Below are 21268 nucleotides of genomic sequence, written 5' to 3'. Positions count from 1 at the left end.
CTATCCTGAAACCACCTCAGGAGAGATACTTTAATTATTCTCAACTTACTGGGGCAGGGAGAGGCGAGCAAAGCCTCAGAAAAGTTAGCCCCTTGCCCCAGTCACTACTCTAGCTAGCAGGCTATCCGGATGCTCTGTACTAAGCACTTTTATCAGCTTCTCATCTCTCAAAACTGGAGATAAGTTTCTTGAGGGGTCCCCAAAATTCATGGAAAATGTGTATCACGAAAAGATTACACATCAGTTTCAGAAATTTTCTGCACCAGTATAAACTTGTCTTTTAATTCCACTTTCCATGAGCTTTTTGAAGCACCCCCTGTGTGGTCAACACTGGGTTTACTGAATGTCTGCTGTGTGGACGGCAGGTGCCGGCGCTGAAAGACACAGAGGACTGAGCAACACTTTCAAGGGCTGGTGCTCAGTTCCCAAGCTGGTTAGGTGGGGGAATATAAAAAGGATGAGTAAACCTCGGGGATGAAACCGGAGTCAGTGGTCCAGACCAGTAGTTCCAGATTCTGATGCCGTCCCTTGCAAGTCCGACTCTGTAGGCTTACTGTGAGGACTGGACATTTGTCATCACACACACACAGAATGACGTCAAAGGCTATTCTCACATACATTCAGGTTTGGAAGCCTTTAAGATAAACATAAACTTTCTTAGAATTCCTATTAGAAAACCACCTCTAGCTAGTGTTGTTGGAGAAAGGAAATCTTCATAAAAGAGACAAAATCTGGGTTGGATTCGAAAAGTACAGGTAAGATGTTCTCCCCCAAGTTTTTCTTTTGGAACTTTTCAAATCCCTGAGGAAATCACACCCTCCCCTCAGATTCACCAGCGCTCAGTCCTGACACTCACTGCTGCTCTCTGTATAAACGCGAACATGTATGTACACATGTGGCTCCCCATTGCATGTATGTACACACGTAGCTCCCATCACTTGAAAATCAGACATCACAACACACCTCCTTCAAACTTCAGCATGCACAGCCTAAGAATTTAAAAAACTTGTACAAAACACCACTATTTTCATATCTAAGAAAATTCACATTTCATAATACCATTAATATATAATCCATAATTCTATCTAAATAGTCTCATATTTTCTCTTATAGTCTCTTTTGGACCATCTGACCACTAAATGCCCTCACTGCTGTGCAGCTGCCATTGTGTCTGGGCCACGCCAGGTGACAAAGGCTGAAGATTTCTTTTTCAAACAATCCTCAGTTCACACTGATATTTTTCAATTCAAATTGAACACAGCAGTTTTTTTCTAACTGTATATTATTGCATCTTTTCTCTGAGATTGAAAATCTTGCTTCATAGACTAGTTTCAGTTATAATAATGCCAATATTAACAATAAACCTACCGAGTTTCAGTGTTTTGGGGATGTAGCTCTTTTTACCCTTATGAAGTACTTCTCACTAAGGATGTACAGTCCTTGTGCTATGTTCAAAAGTTGTTTTTTCTCTGTACATGTTAGGTTCATTTGCTTCTCTCTGTATTTTTTTTTTTTTTTTTTGACAGACAGAGTGGACAGTGAGAGAGACAGAGAGAAAGGTCTTCCTTTGCTGTTGGTTCACCCTCCAATTGCCGCCGCAGTAGCACGCTGAGGCCGGCGCACCGCGCTGATCCGATGGCAGGAGCCAAGTGCTTCTCCTGGTCTCCCGTGGGGTGCAGAGCCCAAACACTTGGGCCATCCTCCACTGCACTCCCTGGCCACAGCAGACAGCTGGCCTGGAAGAGGGGCAACCGGGACAGAATCCGGTGCCCCGACCGGGACTAGAACCCGGTGTGCCGGCGCTGCAAGGTGGAGGATTAGCCTATTGAGCCGCGGCGCCGGCCATCTCTCTGTATTTAATCACAGCATGTTTTTTCATTATTTTTTGAATATGTAAACATCTACGTGGTTCAGAAGTTAAAGTCACATAAAAAGGAAAGGCCAGAAGGCTCCCTCCCCTTTTCCCTCAAGTCTCCCACTTATTCCCCACAGATAACCAGTTGTCTTAGTCCATTTGTGCTGCTGTAACAAAACACCAGAGACCGGGAAGTTTATACAGAATAGAAAATTTATCTTTTCATGCCCTGGAGGCTGAGAGCCCAGGATGAAAGCATGAGCAGACAGGAGTCTGGTGAGGGCCTGTTCTTAGGCGGTGCTGTCCTGACATACACAACGCAGGGGGAGCGGCAGAGGACTGGTTGGCTCCTTCAGTCTCCTTTAATGAGGCACTAATCCCACCCACAAGGGCAGAGCTTCACCCCAGGCCCCCACCTCTTAATATCATCACTGAGGTTTACTTCCAGCACAGCACTGGCTTTGTTAGTTTTCAATTATCCTTCATGTTTCTCTTTGCAGAAATAAGTAAATACATATACAGGTGCATCCTTTATTCCTTTTTACACAAAACCTAGAATACTATATCGAGTCTTTTGCACCTTGGTTTTTTTTTTTTTTTTTTTTTGACAGGCAGAGCGGATAGTGAGAGAGAGAGAGAAAGGTCTTCCTTTTTGCCGTTGGTTCACCCTCCGATAGCCGCTGCAGCCGGCGCATCACGCTGATCCAAAGCCAGGAGCCAGGTGCTTCTCCTGGTCTCCCATGCGGGTGCAGGGCCCAAGCACTTGGGCCATCCTCCACTGCCTTCCCGGGCCATAGCAGAGAGCTGGCCTGGAAGAGGGGCAACCGGGATAGAATCCGGCACCCCAACCGGGACTAGAACCTGGTGTGCCGGCGCCACAAGGTGGAGGATTAGCCTGTTAAGCCACAGCGCCGGCCGCACCTTGGTATTTTTATTGAACAGTATATCCTGGAAATCCCATCAGGAGCTCACAGACATCTTACTCATCCTTCTTATGGTCATATAATGCCCCAGTGCTTAGGCATAACTCTGGTAGAGAAAGGGGAAAAGAGCACTCCAGAGAAGGTGACAGCCTGTAACAGCAGGAAAGTAAAATATAGCTTTATTACTATATGAAGGAGCAGGAGAGTAGAGCGAAGGATTAATGAACAGAGCAGGGAAATCAGGGTCCCCATCACAGCACGCAACTCCGGGGAACGCAGGGCACGTCACTGTCTAAGGAGCGGGACAACATGTAAGTTAGGGGGCTGTACACGACTGCCCTGGGGAAGCCAAAGTTGCAGAACAGATTTGGGCCAGCTTGGGAAGGCCCTTGAATTACACAGTAAACTAAGAGGACCCTGTCCTGTAGCCGGCGTTTTCTGTGTTGAGAAGTGTCATGTTCAAAACGTTGCATTAAAAAAAGGCTCACGTGCTAGAAGCTTGGTGCTCAGAATGATGATGCTGACAGTGTGGAATGCTTAAAATGTAGGACCCGAGTGGCCTTGTCCTCCACCCCTCTCCTCAGCGCGGTCTCCACAAACCCGAACACCATGCCTTCAATTAAGCTGCAGAGTTCTGACGGAGAGATTTTTGAAGTTGATGTGGAAATGCCAAACCCTCTGTGACCATCAGGATCATGTTGGATGGTTTGGGAACGGATGATGAAGGAGATGATGACCCAGTCCCTCTACCAGCGTTCATGCAGCAACAGTAAAACAGGTCGTCAGGAGCACCCACCCCAGGGATGGCCCTCCTCCTGAACACCATGAGAACAGAGAAAACCGAGCAGATGCCGTCCCTGCCTGGAACCGAGAATTCCTGGAAGTTGACCAAGGAAAACTTTGTGAACTCATGCTGGCTGCAAACAACTTAGACAGCCACAAGTACTTGGGCCTCTGCCACCCACGTGGGAGACCCAGATAGGAGTTCCTGGTTTCAGCCTGGCCAAACCCTAGTCATTGCAGCCACTTAGGGAGTGAACCAGAGGATAGATCTCTCTCTCTCTCTCTAACGCGGCCTTTCAAATAAATAAATCATTTTTAAAAAAAAGTTTTCAAAAACTGTGTTACTTGGATTTATATTAGGACTTAAGATCTTTATATTAGGACTTAAGATATAACTTAAGTTATATTTACAGTTAAAGAGACTAAAGGCCTTAAACAGTGTCTTTTTTTTATATAAGGGTTTGTTTTTTTTTATTTTAAAGATTTATTTTATTTGAAAGTCAGAGTAGGCCGGCGCTGCAGCTCACTTGGCTAACCATCCACCTGTGGCACCAGCACCCCAGGTTCTAGTCCCGTTCAGGGCGCCAGATTCTGTTCCGGTTGCTCCTCTTCCAGTCCAGCTCTCTGCTATGGCCCGGGAAGGCAGTGGAGGATGGCCCAAGTGCTTGGGCCCTGCACCCGCATGGGAGACCAGGAGGAAGCACCTGGCTCATGGCTTCAGATCAGCGCGGTGCGCCGGCTGCAGTGGCCATTGGGGGGTGAACCAACAGAAAAAGCAAGACCTTTCTCTCTATCTCTCTCTTTCACTGTCTAACTCTGCCTGTCAAGAAAAAAAAAGTCAGAGTTACATAGAGAGAGGAGAGGGAGGGAGGGAGGGAGTGTGAGAGACAGAGAGAGAGAGAGAGAGAGAGAGAGAGAGAGAGAGAGAAAGAGAGGTCGATCCTCCATCCGACAGCTCACTCCCCAATTAGCCGCAATGGCCAGAGCTGCGCTGATCCAAAGCCAGGAGCCAGGAGCTTCTTCCAGGTCTCCCACACAGGTGCAGGGGCCCAAGGACTTGGGCCATCTTCTACTGCTTTTCCAGGCTATAGCAGAGAGCTGGATCGGAAATGGAGCAGCCAGGTCTCGAACTGGCAGCCATATGGGATGCTGGTGCTTCAGGCTAGGGCATTAACCCACTTTGCCACAGCACCAGCCCCAAGGGTTTTTTTTTTGAACATTTATTTTATTTTATTTCAAAGGACAGAGTTAGAGAGGCAGAGGCAAAGAGGAGAGGGAGAGAAAGAGGTCTTCTATCTTTTGGTTCACTTCCCAGATGGCCACAACAGCCAGAGTTGTGCCAATCCTAAACCAGGAGCCAGGAGCTTCCTCCATGTCTCCCATGTGGGTACAGGGGCCCAAGGACTTAGGCCATCTTCTGCTGCTTTTCCAGGCCATAGAAGAGAGCTGTATAGGAAGTGGAGCAGCCTGGACTCGAACTGGTGCCCATATGGGATGCCAGCACTGCAGGTGGCAGCTTTACCCACTATGCCACAGCACCGGCCCTAAACAGTGCCTTTTATAACTCAATCAACCAAATTACCTAATAAAAAATTAATGTACGATAACCAAAAAGATTTAAAGAACAATAAATATAACAAAAACTTTTGTACCCACCACCCAGTTTTTTTTTAAGAGTTTATTCATTTATTTGAGAGGTAGAGTTACAGTGGGGGGGTGGGGAGGAGAGAGAGGGAGGGAGGTCTTCCATCCGCTGATTCATTCCCCAATTGGCCACAATGACCAGAGCTGAGCTGATCCGAAGCCAGGAGCCAGGAGTTTCCTCCGGGTCTCCCACACAGGTGCAGGGGCCCAAGCACTTGGGTCATCTTCTACTGCTTTCTCAGGCCTCAGCAGAGAGCTGAATCAGAAGTGGAGCGGCTGGGACTAGAACCAGCACCCATATGGGATGCCAGCACTGCAGGCAGAGGATTAACCTACTGCACCACGGTGCCGCTCCCCCCCCAGTTTTAAATATAAAACACGTTATCCTAAATTTGACATTTCCATGAAAAAAATTAAACTATATTTGCAATCTTAACTTTTTTCTTATTTTAGCACTTCAATTGCCTACAAAGCAAACCTTTCTAAGTACTCAAAAAAACTCTAGTAAATCTTAAAAAACTAAACTTAAACATTAAAAGTTCCCAAATATGACAAACTTAGAAAAGTTTTCTTGCATTCTTAAACTCAAAAACATATTTTAAATGAGAGTTACAAATTAATCTGCTAATTCTGTTAATTATCACAAACACAGTATCCTAAAATCATCTAGGCTTAAACTTTATTAATTGAACACATATCAAATACTACATATTGTTCAAATACTTTATAAAGATTATTAAATTTAATACTTTAAAGCTGTACTGGCTAAAATGTCATTCTTACTCCCATTTTACAGAGAAGGAGACCAGAGGAGGTGAGGGAAGCTCCCGTAAGCGCACGGCTAACAAGCAGTGCGGCAGGGCTTTACCCTCGGGCTTCTGGCTTCAGAGGCCGTGCTGCGCTCGCTCTCCTCACAGGTCTGACTCACTGCCTGACCTCTACGTAGGTTTCACAGGATGGGAGACAGGAGTCCAAACTCAGGGTCTGAGGCCAGGACTACAATCTTCCTGTGCCAGTAATGGGCACGCGCAGCAGCTTTCCTGTTTGAACAACGGCTCCCACTTCTGGATAGGAGTTGACTTTATAATCCGAGTTCAAATTAAGACATTAACTAATGCTGCTGTAATTTCTTTTAACTTCACTACCTAAAAATTAAATAAAATCCTGCAATTTCCACACAGGATACCTCATCTTTTGATCAGATTTAATTAGTTAAACTAGGAACGATTCAAGGCATCTAATAAAGCAGGTGGCTCTGAAGCTGGGGATTCCAAAGAAAAAGCCAATCCACAAAGGACAGAATCTCCGTGGTGAGGTCCTTAATGCCCGGAACAGTTTTGTTTTGTTTTGTTTTTTTAATTTATTTATTTGACAGGTAAATTATAGACAGTGAGAGAGAGAGACAGAGAGAAAGGTCTTCCTTTACCGTTGGTTCACTCCCCAAATGGCTGCCACGGCTGGAGCTGCACCAATCCGAAGCCAGGAGCCAGGTGCTTCTTCCTGGTCTCCCATGCGGGTGCAGGGGCCCAAGCACTTGGGCCATCCTCCACTGCCTCCCCGGGCCACAGCAGAGAGCTGGACTGGAAGAGGAGCAACCGGGTCTAGAACCCAGCGCCCATATGGGATGCCGGCACAGCAGGCGGAAGATTAACCAAGTGAGCCACGGCGCTGGCCCCCAGAACAGTCTTCTGCTTGTTCTTACTCAGAACTAAAATGCTATAGAGAAAGAGGTACGCGGGTTGCTAAGGGCAACTTAATGACAAACTTCCAGGCAATTCAAGGAATACACTGTTAGTAATAATTTAAAAAGCAGTGCAACCAGTACTACTACTTTATGGAAAAGACCTAAGTAAACGGTAAGAAAAGGCGGCTTCAAGGGACAGATCACAAATCAGCACTGTAGCAAAAGAACTACCAGGCAGAAAAGTCCAGAGATAGCCCTAAATGACTGTCAGAAGATGCATCAAGGCCATCTAATTCAGGGGCCAGTGTCAGTCAGTATCCAGTTCTCACTGAATCTCAGTAAAAAAGAGGACAATGTGCATAACCTCTGTCTCTCTCTCCACACACACACACAGATGATCTAAGACACTTGACACTGACCAAGGCATTATCAATCTAATAATAACTTTCTAGGAAAAAGAAGCAATATTATACCAAATATGTGCATCAGTTTAAGATACACCCTGATCTCAATCAAAAATGTTAAAATATGAACTGAAGAACTGTGGTATGTGTTAGTGTAATGCTTTCTTGGGAAGAACTGTCCTTTGTAGCCACATTTTATCTTTACTTCTTTCTGATATTAAAAATGTTTCTTTAAAAAATAAAAATAATGGTGATAGAAAGTGATGGTGGGATTTTTTAAAATGTCCTTACCTGACAAAATAAAATGACGGCAACTTTATGGTGGCCTCCCAACCCCTTCTAGCCTCCCAGTAATAGGCTAACCAGTCATAAATATCAATCACCTTCTACCTAAGACTACAAAACACCTCTACTCTGTTAGTTCATCCCAGTTGTCTTAGTGTCCTTTGTGTTGCTATCAGAGTACTACAGACTAGGTAATTTATAAAGAAATTAGACGCACAGACTTAGAGGTTGGGAAGTCCAAGAGCACAGTGGTGGCAGCTTGCACGGGCTTTCCTGCTGTGTTATCCCGTGGCACAAGAGCAAGAAACAAGGGGGTGCCAAACTCCCCTTCAACACATGGCAATGGCAGTCTGATGACCTATCACCTATTTGGCCCCGCCTCCCAGCACTACCACACTGGAGATTCAGTCTCCAACACGCGGAGTGTGGAGGACACGTTCTATCCACCTCACCAGTCTACCTCAAGATATCCTAAAGAGGCACCTAACTCTATTGTTGAACAGCTCTCCCTAGAAAAACAAATTCTTTCCTTGCATTGAGTTGGCTTGCCACTATGACTTCAATTGCATAAGTTTTAGTCCCATGTCCTGGGAAAACATGTCCTATCACTTCCTATCCTTTAAATATTTAAAGTTAAGTACTATGAATTTCTTTCCTTAATCAGCATATTACATATGCAATTCTTGTCCGGTTTACATTTAAACACTGTTTCCAGACCTCTTAACATTTTGACCAGAAGTTCAAACCTTAAAAACAGCAAAGCTGCCTTTAATTCTCAACATCAGTAAAATGATAAACAACCATCGATTCTAAATTCCACAGTATGACAGATGCAAATAATACGGGACTCTAAAAAAGCATGCATACCTGGTTCAAAGGATTACAAAGTATCTTTGTTAACCCAATAGCATACTACAATACTACTTTTTGCTCATGCAATGGACAGACTGAAATACACTGTTTGGCAGGATTATGGGAAATGGGCACTCTGTTGATTTGTAATTTTTCTGAAGGATAATTTAGCAACATATTTCATTAGCCCTGAAAAAATGTGCCTATATCCTTTGGTCAAAAAGCCACTTCTACAAGTTTGTAGAATGGGAATAATAATAATGAATAGATGCTTTAATAAAGATATTCACAACAATTTGTAACAGGGTATCACACTGTGAAAATACACATTAGGTCTCCTCTCCACTTCCTGGCACAGAACTCCTGAACTCTTTGTAAGCCTCAAAGTGCTAAGTGTCTTTCTGATGCTAATAAGATGACCCGAGGCTGGCAGCCCTAAGTAATTTCAGGATGGGTGTCAGACACAGAAAAGACTAAGGAATAATTTAGCCCTAGTCCCCAGCTTTCAGGAAGGAAAGTGGGCTTACCAGTAAACTGAGCACTGATGCGATTTAATCAATCATTTCTACACAACGGAGCTTCCTCAAAACGCACAAGGGCAGAGTTGGGATGAGCCTCCGGCTAGGTGCACACATGCAGGTTCCTAGAGAGAACCCAGGAGAGCACAGAAGCCATACCCCTACCATGCATTGCTTCACCTACATCCTTTGTCATATTCTCCACAATGAACCCATAAATGGGAAGGTTTGCAGAAGTTCTATGTGCTCCTCTAGCAAATTAATGGAAGCCAAGGAAGGGGTCAGGGGAAGCCAGATTTATGGCCAGCTGGTCAGAAGTACAGGTAAAACAACCCGGGCCATGATTCTTTCTATGACACCAGGCTAGCCTGATTAAGAAGAGAGATGCGGTTTACCTTACATTTATTACTTATCATAAACCTTAGTATTAGTGATAATTACAACCTGAACAGCAGCTTTTCCTGAGAATTTACAGTTTGTCAGGCATCGTTCTAAGTACTTGATGAATTAACTAAAAGCCCTCAGAGGTAGCACTATTACTGTTTTGGAGACACAGAAAATGAGGAGTACTTATCCAGGCTAATAAATGGAGAAGCCAAGATTTGAACCGCTGCAAGAGTGACTTCAGTCATTACCCAGTGAAGTATAAGTAGGCCATTATCAAGCACAAATTCGAATGGCTTTGAAATGAGATGAACTTAAATTTGAATATAGGCTCAGCCTCTTATGAGGTGTTAAGACTTTGGGTAAATAATCTCTTTATCCATAAAACAAAATAATTAAATGGGACAATGATGTAAAACCATTTAGTGTCTGGTGCATAATGAATACTAACCATTCAGCCCTTACTATTTCTATTACTTTCATAAACATACAAGAACAATCTAACCATGACTAATTTGGGGACTCTACACCAAAGTATCCAAAGGCCCTCTTCTTTCAACCATGCTTTCATTCCTGTTATTCCAGAAATGCATGTATGATTTCAGTAATCTCATTTTCCATACAACATTAAGAAATTTACTGACTCAGATTAGCAGTTAGATTAACCTTACATTATATCACAGAGATACCTATTAACCTTGGTAAGAACAACAGTATACCTAAGACCACAACTTCAAAAGATTTAGGACACGGCTCAAGCATCTAACATGTAATAAAAGTTCACTGATGTGTTTGTCTAAACCTATATTAAATCTTTTTTAAAAACACTGAGTTCCTGACATCTTGCGGATTCTACATAACTACCTGCTTGCTCTTATTTGTCCTTCCACTGCTTATTTCAAGCTTCACAGGGTTCCCGTCTCAATATTGCCACTCTTGATGATCTAGACAGTTGGATCCTATTCTCCTTCAACCTCTAATCTTCCCAGATAATACTGCCTGTGTAGCCACAGGGGAAGTCTCTCCATTTCCTTCATCTACTTATAATTTAATCTCTCTGGATCTTTTCTATTTTTGAAAATATTTTTCTTGGTATGAGTGGGAAGAGTATTGGGCTTGGGGCCAGGAGTCCTCAACTCTGCCAACTCACTTCTCAAGACTATCTGAAAGCTGAGAGAACTGCACTGGCTACATTTCTAGCAGGTTCCCTTATATCGCTAAGCCTCAGATTTCTAGGACTCTGGGTCTTCCAACTGGAAACCATTTGGTAAATCCCCCACACTTCTTGCCCCAGTTAGCCAAAGGACAGAGGAAGACACAGTCATCAGGACACCCACGACTACACAGGAAAGACATGACAGCGTTCGAGTCGATAGAAAAAGCTCAAAAAACTCAGATGCCAAGGACTGGAAAAAAGGAACACGGGGCCTACCACTAAGCTCGTCTCTACTTGAAGGGGGACTAAGAAACAGAAAAAGCTTCCTGCAGTAGCAGTGGTCACTCAGCCCTCACTCTGCCTCCCGGGCCCAATGCAGCCATGTGCCGTACTGCAGCGTTGTCAACAAAACGGCCCACCACAGTACTCGCACAAGCAGGCACTACTCGGCTTGTTGGCCGAATCCAAGGCTGCAAGCCCTCCTGAGCGCTGTGGTGCTCTCCTCACATACCAGACTCAAGACCATGGGAGTTACATGGTGCAGGCTGCCCTGGTTCTCTCTGGGGAGAGACAGAGCTGCGGGCAGGCTGATTTGGCCTCATGGCATTGCTGAAGCCCGGCTGATGGTGGAAGCTGCCTCCAATAGGAAAAAGAACAGTTCAGTCAGGCAGAGGTGCCGGATCTCTGAGCCACCAAGGCAGTGTGAGACTATGGACCAACGTCACTTCCTTCGCTAGTGTCCGAGCCCAGGGCAGCACTAGCTTCTCCCTGAGCCTGACTGGGGGCAGGGGAGGAACAAGTCAACAGTCTTCAAACCTGCAAACCCAGCCGGGGTGTTGTGGCACCGTGGGATAAGCTGTGCTCTGGGACACTCACACCATCTCCTTTCAGAGTCCCACCTCCGCATGCAACCCAGCCTTCCTGCCAATACTCCTGCGAGGCCACACGGAGTTCAAGGCCCCTGGCTTTGGCCTGGCCCAGCTCCAGCCGTCGTGGATATCCGGGAGTGAAGGGAAGCTATCTCCCCACCTTCCACCCTCCCCTGGCCTTTTAAGTAAATAAACTTTAAAAAACATAATAAAAAAATAAATAAATGCTAAACACCCCAAGGCTAGCCCGATGGTGATGTTTTTCTAAGTGGGGTCCAGCAAGAGACCATTTTTAAAATGCACACTCCGAGACCCCCTTCCCACCCACCCCCCCAGATCTCTAGACTCAAATTTCTGGGAGGGAGACCCCCTTCCCACCCCCCACCCCAGATCTCCAGACGCAAATTTCTGGGAGGGGCGCTAGCGTTCGCTGGGCAACTGTGACCTGCCCAAGGAGCAAGTCTGCACCCTGGGACTGGGGGTGGGCGGGTGTTCAGGGTCAAGGCCTCACACTGGAGTGACACTACCCCAGCACAAACCCTCAGTCCCCCAGCTAACAGCTGCAGATCAGCGGTGTACCAAGGTCGGAGCACCAGGGACTGGGAACCGTACTCTCGTGAGCGAGTTAAGCAGTCCCCTCACAGCTTTGTTTACCCAGCTTAGTCCCCCACCCCCAACCCCCAAAAAAAACTAAAACCAAAGAAAAACAAACCTGGGTTCTCGTTTAAAAACAAAGCGGTTCGACCCAGGAGTTCTGGGGCAGAACCGCAGGCCGCGGCAGAAGGGCCGGGGCCCGAGGCGGCTCTGCCCCGCAAGGCAGGCTCGGTCGGGGGCTCGCGTGGGGCAGCGGGGCGGGAAGGCCGAGCCAAGCCGCTGCGCTCCACGCCGCTGAGGAGGAAGTCCCACCAACTACTCACTCCGCAGCGGCCTCGCCAGAATGAGCCCCGGCGTCCGCCGGCGAGCACCCCGGCTCGGAGCCCCAGGCCCGCACGCCGCCGCCGCACGGGGTGCCCCGTCTCCCCACGCCCAGACCCCGCTCCCCGCCGTGCGTCCCGCCGCGGCCTGGCCCTGCCGGCCCGGGTCCCCGCCGCGGCCTCCGGAGTCGCCGCCGGGACACACAGCCACAGCCCCGGGTCTCGGCCCCTGGACCCTCGCCGCGCCGCCACTTACTCGTCGCTCGCCGCCGCGCTCCGGCGCTCGGGGCCCGAATCCGCCCGGGAGGCGCGCGCAGCCCGCGCCGCCACCAGCGCCGCGGGGACCGGCAGTGCCGCAGCGGCGCGCGCCCCCCGCCCCGGCCCGCGCGGCCACGCGGCTGAGTCACCCGCCGCTTCACGTTAAGAGTCCCCCCGCGCGGGGCACGCCGGGAGTCCCCCGCGCGGGCGGCGGGGCGCGAGCCGCCTCCTCCCTCGGCCGGCGCCCGCGGCTCTCGCCCGCACGGGGCCGGGGAGGCTGGGTATTCGGAGGCGGGAAAGGGCGTTCTCCGGGGCGGTGAGGTCAGCCCGCGCGCCGCACCCGCGTGCGGGGACGGGGCGGGAAGTAAGCGGGTCGGAGCTCCTTCCCCGCGCCTCGGCCCGAGCATCCTGGCCAGAACAGGGAGGGGAGAAGCCGCGTTCTCCTCCAGCCCTGGGCGTCATCTAAACGCCCGCAGTGTTAGCAAACGTTAAAGCCACCGGCAGCAGAGGACTGGGAAGCTGGTCGTGGGTTCTGAATAAAATACCTCAGCCCTCAAAAACCTCGCAGGTGTGGTCCGTGTCCTCTAAGGCGAGCCGGTACCTGTCACGGTTTCTAGTGGCTTTTTGTACTTAAAAATGTCATCGTGCTAATTAAATTGTCCTGGTGATGCCGATTATTCCCTGTTTAAACGACCGAAAGCCATTGCACACTAGTAATAGCGTGACTTCTAAGCTCGGAGTCAATTTTCTTTTCCCTTACGAGAGAGTCCCTGAAGACGAACTGGGGGCGCAGGGTTAGGACTGGGGTCGAATGGAGGCCACGCGAGAAAACAGTTGGAGTCTCCATTCCAGCAGGCTGCAAGTGGCTGAGGCGCTCGAACGGCACAATGACTTTATTGGGACAACGACTGGCGCTTTCCAAGCCGAGGGCGGCCGTGTCTTCACCTAGGTTTTGGGCGTGGAGGCCACCTTCCTTCCCTGTGCCGTGCCTGGCAGCCCTCCACCGGCCTGCCTTCCCAGCCGCGTCTCTGGCCCTGTGCCCGGCCGCCGACTGGGCGCCCTGCCGGGCTGGGCTCTGGCCCGAGGGGGCCGCCCACTGCTGCGCACGCTTCACTGGCCTCAGCTTGTCACCAGGCCCACGGAGGCTGTGAGGCAGGACTTCCTGTGGCCTTGGTGAGCACTTGACGCTGTCTCTGCTGCAGTGTTCCAGAACAAAAAGAAAGGTAGACCACTATAGGATCCAAACTTCACGACCAAAGAAGCAGAACGGATCTCCCAAACTATGCCTGCATTTGCATTTCCATAAAGTACAGTGCTACGGCTTTCCTCTCAAAAAAAGAAAAAAATAAATAAATAAAACCATCGATGGCCCTGTAAGACACGCCTTGGGACAGATTTTTCTTTTCTGGGAAGATTTTTCTATGTTTATGACTTAGAAAATCCTGGCCCAAAGTTTGGAGAATCAGGCTTACACAATGTCTTCTATTATTATTACTTTGTATTTTGGACATTAAGGACACAGAAAGACATATTAAACACCTGTTACCCATCATCCAAAATGAGTAAATGATCATATGCTTTTAATTAATAGCTAAGTCCACATAGTTCAGTTTTTGGCCTAAGCTTCATATAATCAACAGCTCATCAGATCTGATACTGTTTCCAGGTAAAAATCCAGAAATTAAAAATGGATATTCACAGAAAGCACAAGTATATGCCAATTTTTGTTTCATTTTATTTCTAATTTAATGTCTCAAAATCCTGAGACTCTGAGATGTATTGTATCTGAAGCTGAGAAACCCCTTCTTTTTTTTTTTTAATTTTTTTTTTTTTTTTTTTTGACAGGCAGAGTGGACAGTGAGAGAGAGAGAGACAGAGAGAAAGGTCTTCCTTTTGCCATTGGTTCACCCTCCAATGGCCGCCGCGGTAGGCACACTGCAGCCGGCGCACCATGCTGATCCGATGGCAGGAGCCAGGTGCTTATCCTGATCTCCCATGGGGTGCAGGGCCCAAGGACTTGGGCCATCCTCCACTGCACTCCCTGGCCACAGCAGAGAGCTGGCCTGGAAGAGGGGCAACCCGGACAGGATCGGTGCCCCGACCGGGACTAGAACCTGGTGTGCTGGCGCCGCAAGGCGGAGGATTAGCCTATTGAGTCGCGGCGCCGGCCGAAATTCCAAGATTTTTAAACTCTTATTTTTTAAAGATTTATTTATTTATTTGAAAATCGGAGTTACACAGAGAGAGGAAAGGCAGAGAAAGAGAGAGAGAGAGAGAGAGAGAGAGGTCTTCCATCTGCTGGTTTACTGCTCAATTGGCTGCAACGACCAGAGCTGCGCCAACCTGAAGCCAGGAGCCAGGAGCTTCTTCTGGGTCTCCCACACAGGTGCAGGGGCCCAAGTACTTGGGCCATCTTTTACTGCTTTTCCAGGCCGTAGCAGAGAACTGGATTGGAAGTGGAGCAGCCAGGACTTGAGCCAGCGCTCATATGGGATGCCAGTACTGCAGGCAGTGGCTTTACCTACTATGCCACAGCGCCGCCCCTACTCTATTTTTTTTAAGGATTTATTTTATTCATTTGAAAGGCAGAGTGACAGAAAGACAGAGAGATCTTCCATCTGCTGGTTCACTCCCCAGATGGCAGCAACATCTAGGCTGAAGCCAGGAGGCAGGAACTCCAGCTGGGTCTCCCACATGGGTGCAGGGCCCCAAGCACTTGGGCCATCTTCCACTGCTTTCCCAGACACATTAGCAGGGAGCTGGATCGGAAGTGAAGACATCAACACCCCCTAAGACCAGAAAAAGAGAAGCGAACATCAAGGGCCTCTTGGGGAAGACTATACCATCTAAAAGGAGGCAAACAAACCTCAGTCTGAGCCCACCCTGAGATCCTGCTGCCAATGTATAGACACACAGGGAACAGAAGAACACGCTGAACCAGGAGCGTGCCATCTGCAGTCCTGCCCTGAAGATGCTACAGGCCCAGAGGCCTCTGTGCTGCGGGAGACAGCAGGAAGTTAAGAAACGGAAAGATACGGCTGGTGCTGTGGCTCACTAGGCTAATCCTCCACCTGCGGCGCCAGCACCCCAGGTTCTAGTCCTGGTTGGGGCGCTGGATTCTGTCCCGGTTGCTCCTCTTCCAGTCCAGCTCTGTGCTGTGGCCCGGGAAGGCAGTGGAAGATGGTCCAAATGCTTGCGCCCTGCATCCACATGGGACACCAGGAGGAAGCACCTGGCTCCTGGCTTCAGATCGGTGCAGCGCCGGCCGTGGTGGCCATTTGGGGAGTAAACCAACGGAAGGAGGACCTTTCTGTCTCTCTCTCTCACTGTCCAACTCTGCCTGTCAAAAAAAAAAGAAAAGAAAAGAAAAGAAAGAAAGAAATGGAAAGATAAAGGCATGTATGTGGCAAGGGAGACAGACCAGTCCAAGAGAACCTTCGTCTGCTAAAACGTTTATAGAAAAACGGGACTGAAAGTGACTAAAAGTCCCCACGTCTCGGATGGGGAGCACAGTTATGATGGGGCATGGAGAACGGAAGAGGCCTCTAGGATAAGGAGAAAAGCTCTGTCTCTCTGACGCTGGGTACAGGACCCCTGCCTTTGAGTAATCCGTTATGGCAAACACTTCCTTTGTGTGCTTGGCTGTCGCTATGTCTTATTTTATAACACAACATTTCAAAAGAAAAAAGTTTGAGAGATCAGCCCTACCCGTGAACTTAAAGATAGTTTCTCCTCACCAAGCTATTTGCAAATTATATCCATTTGCTTTTCTGGGACACTATTAAGGTTAAGTCCCAGCTGCTCCACTTCCAATCCAGCTCTCTGCTATGGGAAAGCCGTGGAAGATGGCCCAAGTCCTTGGGACCCTGCACCCACGTGGGAGACCTGGAGGAAGCTCCTGGCTCCTGGCTTCAGATCAGCGCAGCTCTGGCCGTTGCAGCCATCTGGGAAGTGAACCAGAGGATGGAAGACCTCTCTCTCTGTCTCTCTCTCTGCCTCTCCTCTCTCTGTGTAACTCTGACTTTCAAATAAATAAATAAATCTTTTTAAAAAAAGTTAAACGACTTAAAAAGAGAAATAAACATCTCATGAAACACCAAAGCCTTTGAAAGATCCTCACGCTTTTGCAACTGTGTTTCGATATTTCCAGTGTGAGAGCAGGGGTATAATAGGACAAGGGAGGATAAGGAGACCAGTGTCCAGTCATGGCCAAGAGAGTAATCTGGAGGCATTTCTCAAGGGTGTTTTGACGAGGGCATGAGCCCGAGAGTCCGGAGCGGACTAGAAGTGCCCTGGGCAGGCAGGGGTGGGGAGGTACAGAAGCATGGCAGCCTGGGTGCAGCACAGGCTGGTTGTAAGCTGATAAGGTGTTTTTCCCTCGTGACTCCTGTTGCCAGTTTGCAGACAGACCCTGACTGACTGCGCTGGCCGGGTGCCAGCTCCAGGGCTTGTGAATACACAGTTCCCATTCCTGCGCCCCATGCTGAGAGTCCTGGGAAGGTGTTTTTGTTTGTTTTTCCCTAGGCGAATTTAAAGTAAGTCATATTTGAAAAGGAAAATAAAAATAAACAAACCCCCAAAGATAGATTCTTCAGTTAGGACGTGAAGCAGTGAACAAATTAAAATAGGTTTGTACCCACTGAGCCATCACGGAAAACCACAAGTCTCTTCCCTGCTCAAATCGCACCCCCCTCCCCCCACACTTGCAATAACTGGAAACATGCAAAATCTGTTTACCCAAGCATATGTCCTGGCCTCTCATCTCCCCTCTGAGAAACTTCATAATGAAAAATAAACAAACAAAAAAATGGGACCTAGGTAAGTTAAAACGGGCTGTTTCTGTTTGTCCACCCAGAGCCCAAACCACGCTTTCTCCTGGTTTATGCGGAATCGTTGATGCCTACTTGGAAATAAGTCAGTGTTGCTGGATGTATGAATGGAGCAGAAAAACATGCAGTGACTTTCAAATTCTTGAGGCTGTATGAGGTAGTGAAAACAAGGTGGCAGAAGAGCCGGCTGACCTCCTTTTGAGGCCATTCTGCCACTGACGGAGCAAGTCACCCACAAGCTTGGGTTTCCTAGCCTGTAAGATGATAACTGCTCTGCCTTTGCCATGAAGTTGTCATGGAGAAGAAAAATAATCAAAATATATGCAAAAGTACATTACGACCTCAAAGCTCTTGAGAAATTTAAGGTAGTATTAATATATATATGCACTCCATCCAAACTAACAAGATCCCTCAAAGGAACACCCAAGGACGTTTTCTTGAGATAAAATTGCTCCCCCTGACAGCAACCTTAAATGACTTGTACATCAAATATACTGGTTTCCTTCACATGTATTATGCAGCCTGGATGAAAATAAAAACATTACAGTGACAAAATATCAACATGTTCTAGGAGAATTAAACATCACTTCTTTTTTTTAATGATTTGTATACTTATTTAAAAGGCAGAGTGACAGAGAGAGAGAGAGAGAGATCTCAATCTTCCATCTGCTGGTTCACTCCCCAAATGGCCACAGAGCTGGGTCTGAGCCAGGCGGAAGTCAGAGCCAAGAACTCGATCCAGGTCTCCCACAAGAGCAGCAGGTGCCCAAGTACATGGGCCATCATCCAGTGCCTTCCTAAGAACATTAGCAGGGAGCTGGATTGGAAGGCGAGCACCCAGGACTTGAAACAGTGTTCTGATAGGATGCTGGGGTCACAAGCAGCAGCTTAACTTGCTGTACCACAACACTGGCCCTGGCCGTCACTTCTTAAGGGGATATTTGGTATTCTCTTTTGTAAATGATGTACCACGTAATTGCTCTCGTAGGTTCTTACTTTTTTTTTTTTTTTTTTGGCCAGGCAGAGTTAGACAGTGAGAGAGAGAGACAGAGAGTTATAGACAGTGAGAGAGAGAGAGAGAGAGAAAGGTCTTACTTTCATTGGTTCACTCCCCTAATGGCCGCTACAGCCAGTGCTGCACCGATCCGAAGCCAGGAGCCAGGTGCTTCCTCCCAGTCTCCCATGGGGGTGCAGGGACCCAAGCACTTGGGCCATGCTCCACTGCCCTCCTGGGGCACAGCAGAGAGCTGGACTGGAAGAGGAGCAACCGGGACAGAACCGGCACCCCAACAGGGACTAGAACCTGGGATGCCGGCGCCGCAGGCGGAGGATTAGCCAAGTGAGCCACGGCGCCAGCCGGTTCTTACTCTTAAATGGTTCATGCATCCACAAGTGTGTGCACACACACATATACATACACACACACACAGAGGCAATGTCAATGTCCTCAGATGGATCTGGAAAGAAATTGCAAGCTTGTTATTCATTCCTCAGCTGCTGTTTGATTTTTAATAAACCAAATGACAGCGACATGTAAACAAGGTTAAGAGCAATTTCAGACAGTTCCTTTTCTGCTCTGAATGTCTGCAGCACCTAACATTTAAGTTTACTTAGCAATTTAGGTTAGTCTATTTTTTGTTTCTTGTTCATGGATGTAGGCCTGTAAGATGCCAAAAATTAGTAGCTCCTCAGCCTGGGTGGGGACCATCTCTGTAGAAGACTGAAAAGGAACGGAGCAGATCTGGCTTCTGGCGCCAGCCCAGACACCTTTGACCAGTCACTCCCTCTTCGGTCTTCGATATTTTTATGTAAAAATGAGGAAGCTGGGCTGTAAGGACAGCTACTGTTTGCCTTCCATCCGGTAGGCAGGCACTAGCTCTAACTCTCCCAGCAGCCTGGCAGCTCAGGCCTTCTTTTTTTTTAATTATTATTTTTTATTTATTTGAAAGGCAGAGTTACAGAGAGGCAGAGGCAAAGGCAGAGAGAGAGAGAGAGAGGTCTTCCATCTGCTGGTTCACTCCCCAAATGGCAGAAACAGCCAGAGCTGGGCTGATCTGAAACCAGGAGCCAGGAGCTTCCTCTGGGTCTCCCATGTGGGTGCAGGGGCACAAGCACTTGGGTCATCTTCCGTTGATTTCCCAAGCCATAATCAGAGAGTTAGATTGGAAGAGGAGCAGCCAGGACAAGAACAGCGTCTTTGTATGGGATGCGAGGCCTACAGGCAGAGGCTTAGCCTACTACACCACGGCCCAGCCCCCCTGCTTCCACTTCCAATCCAACTTCCTGCTAACATGCGCTCTGGGAAGCAACAAGTGAAGAGTCAAGTGTCAAGTAGCTGGGAGACCCAGATGGAGTTCCAGGTTCCTGGTTCTGGTCTACACCAGCCTTGGCTGTTGTGGGCATTTGGGGACTGGACCAGCAGATGGAAGATCTCTCTCGCTATCTGTCTCTGCCTCTTTGCCTTTCAAGTAAAATGATATTCGAAACGTTAAGCTGCCTCTTGTGACACTCATCTCCATATCAGATAGAGTCTGGTTCAAGTCTTAGCTACTCCACTTCCAATCCAGCTTCCTGCTCATGCTCACCCTGGGAGACAGCAGATGATGGCTCAAGTGCTTGAGTTCCTGCTACCCATGCAGGCGTGAGCTCTGGGCTCCTGGCTTTGGCCTGGCCCAGACCAAATGATTTCACTGGCCTTGTGCGGCCTGCGGGCTGGATGTTCCCCACTTTGCACTAATGGTTTCCCATTTCTCTTAGGATAAAATTGAAAACCTTCAACAATGGCATCTGCCTGTGGATCTTTTCTTATCTGGGGCCACTTACCTACTACTCTCCAATCACATTTTCTTTTGTCTTGCTTCTTTTAAAAAATTAATTTTTTTATTTCACTAAACTAGCCCAGGCACATAATTTTTAAGAATCATTGTTGGGGCTGGCTCTGTGGTATAGTGGGTAAAGTTGCTGCCTACAGTGCCAGCATCCCATATGGGTGCCGGTTCGAGTCCTGGCTGCTCCACTTCAGATCCAGCTCTGTGCTATGGCCTGGGAAAGCAGTGGAAGATGGTCCACGTCCTTGGGCCCCTGCATGGGAGACCAGAAAGAAGCTCCTGGCTCCTGGCTTCGGATTGATGCGGCTCTGGACATTGCAGCCATCTGGGGAGTGAACCAGTGGATGGAAGACCTCTCTCTGTGCCTCTGCCTCTCTATAACTGCCTTTCAAATAAATAAATCTTTAATAAAAATCAATCATTGATAAAGACGGCCCCTGACCTACGATGGTTTGCTGGATTTTTTTGACCTTATGGTAGTCCAAAAGTGAAACACATTCAGCAGAAACTGTATGTGGCATTTTGGAGTTTGAACTTTTCCTTGGCTAGCAATTTGTGGTTTGAGTCACTTGTGGTGCTGGCGAGACACAGCAGCCAGAGAGCCCGACCATCATGAGGGAAACAGTAATGCTCATGGGCACGGCATCGCTCCGATGATATCCTAGCTTCTTTCAAGTATTTGTATGCTCCCTGAATTATCTGTTTTCCATAATCCCTTGTCCCCTCTGCCCCGATTCTCCCATGTTGTAGCTTTTTACTTTATTTCATGTTGAAGGCTTTCCTCTGGTGTCTGGGGTTTTTGTCTATTTAAATATACATATATATATATATTAAAGATTTATTTTATTTATTTAGAAGGCAGAGTTACAAAGAGAGAGGTCTTCCATTTGCTGATTCACTCCCCAAATGGCCACAATGGCCAGGACTGGGCAAGGCTGAAGCCAGGAGCTTCTTCCAGGTCATTCACATGGGTGCAGGGGCCCAAGGACTTGGGTGATCTTCCATGCTTTCTCAGGCATATTAGCAGGGAGCCGAATTGGAAGTTGAACAGCCCCAGACTCCAATCAGCTCTCATACGGGAT

The 21268-nt window shown here is 48.0% G+C and overlaps 1 protein-coding gene across 1 annotated transcript in view; it reads right to left on the bottom strand.

Annotated features, from left to right (window-relative positions):
- The window catches only part of KCTD20 (potassium channel tetramerization domain containing 20), a 36422-nt gene extending 23817 nt beyond the window's left edge, over positions 1-12605 (bottom strand). Inside the window, exon 1 of the mRNA XM_062186023.1 lies at positions 12528-12605. The gene's annotated coding sequence lies outside the window, so the exon portion shown is untranslated. The remainder of the gene's footprint in view (positions 1-12527) is intronic.
- Positions 12606-21268: the final 8663 nt, after the last annotated feature.

Source organism: Lepus europaeus, chromosome 3 (genome assembly GCF_033115175.1).
Source record: "Lepus europaeus isolate LE1 chromosome 3, mLepTim1.pri, whole genome shotgun sequence".
Taxonomy (NCBI): Eukaryota; Metazoa; Chordata; class Mammalia; order Lagomorpha; family Leporidae; genus Lepus; species Lepus europaeus.
Note: the sequence above shows the minus strand (reverse complement) of the source record. Positions and strands in the feature narration are given on the sequence as shown.